Source organism: Anneissia japonica, unplaced genomic scaffold, assembly GCF_011630105.1.
Source record: "Anneissia japonica isolate Jap-2015-1 unplaced genomic scaffold, ASM1163010v1 scaffold1826_len1998817_cov189, whole genome shotgun sequence".
NCBI lineage: Eukaryota > Metazoa > Echinodermata > Crinoidea > Comatulida > Comatulidae > Anneissia > Anneissia japonica.
Genome location: NW_022742159.1, coordinates 1964163 through 1965808, shown reverse-complemented (window position 1 = coordinate 1965808; position 1646 = coordinate 1964163). Strand labels below are relative to the sequence as shown.

The following is a 1646-nucleotide window of genomic DNA, read 5'->3' as shown; positions in this document are numbered from 1 at the left end:
AGGTCCTATACTTTTGCTTAATACCAAAATCATCCAGTACAAATTACAAACACGAACCACTTTATGAGATCCAATAAAAATAATGAACGAATTTGTACTAAAATTACTACACACACAGTTTCATTTAGTCAAGACTTCATCAGTTTTTGAAAAATGATAATTGTTGCAACAAATACAAAGCATGCATTATCTAAGAAATTTAATAAACATTTCTGGAATGATCAAAGTTAGCGACTGACTAATAAGGACAAGGCAGATATACGTATATCCATGAACACACGTACGTTTAAATCTTTCGAATCCTAGCAACAGTATCCAAGGGAAAGGCCAATTTTAACCAAACTGAAAGGCAACAAAATAGTCATTGTTACTGCAGGTATAAATGTGGCATTCTCCATCGTATTTGAAATACTTGCATCCTAGCGCCCTCATGCACTTCACAGCGCATCTAATGCAACTTCTTTTCGAGTTTTTGGTCGTTACAGAACATTGTGGATTGCGACGAAAAGACTTGTAATAAGTGGAGCGTCCACCCAACTCTGAGCACACTGGACCTACACAAAACAAATTTACAGTGGTATGGTAAATACAATTAGGCCTACTTATACTGTAATTCTATTTTTACGATTATATTAAACAAAATCACATTTTCAATTTACAAAAAACTTCAATTAAATATACATTAAAATACATTCATTCAAACCGTTAGTATGTTGTAATAAGTGGAGCGTCCACCCAACTCTGAGCACACTGGACCTACACAAAACAAATTTACAGTGGTATAGTAAATACAATTAGGCCTACTGTCTTCTTCATATCGATTTTTTTACTTATTCGTAAACAAGCTGTGATTCAGACGAAAGAAAATTGAATATATTGCAATAAACGTTTAAGGCATATTAACATTTGAATAATACTTTTGCATTTTAATAAATCATTAGTGTTCATAATCAATAATTTCAACATCATTTACCGTAAATTATAATCACAATATAATGCCATAGTTGTCATTAAGGCCTGTTTATACTTGCAATGATAACGAAAATGCTAAAAAGCAATTGTTCATAGAAAACAAGAGAAATAAGAGAGTCTTTACACTAGGACGATTCGATAACGATTTATCGTGTTTATAATAACAAAATATTATGACAAATGTTGAAATGGCGCCATAATTATGGAAAGACGGTAACACCGAAGTAGTAACGACGATTGTATCGTTTTTTCATTAATATGACATTATTTGAATTGATTTGTTAAAATGTGTTTTATCGCATACACAATAATTCGTTATAGAATCGTGCCAGTGTTAAATACTTCTCTTATTTTTTTTATTATGTATATTTATGAACAATTTAATACTTTTAGCTTTTTATTGTTTTCTATGGAAATATAAACAGACATTTATTATCATTATCATTGTCATTGCCATTATTACTACTCAATTTTAATTTAAATCTAATTGGTATATTATTTTTATTTACCTGCTGAGCATCCAAGAACCTCAAATCGTAAACTTATATAGCCATGCCAGTCAACTGGATGAATACGGACGAATTGGGCGTAGACAGGGTCAGGGAATATGTTTGTCACGTTAGTGTCTTGATCTGAATTTCCAACAAACCTCTATAAATATCACATAATCTTAT

At 31.1% G+C, this 1646-nt stretch overlaps 1 long non-coding RNA gene across 1 annotated transcript in view; it reads right to left on the bottom strand.

The window, feature by feature from the left end:
* Nucleotides 1-37: 37 nt before the first annotated feature.
* Nucleotides 38-1646, bottom strand: part of LOC117119061 — a 15821-nt gene continuing 14212 nt past the window's right edge. Inside the window, exons 3-4 of the long non-coding RNA XR_004447123.1 lie at nt 1482-1623; nt 38-554 (exon numbers count right to left, since the gene is read on the bottom strand). This is a non-coding gene — a long non-coding RNA (uncharacterized LOC117119061). The remainder of the gene's footprint in view (nt 555-1481; nt 1624-1646) is intronic.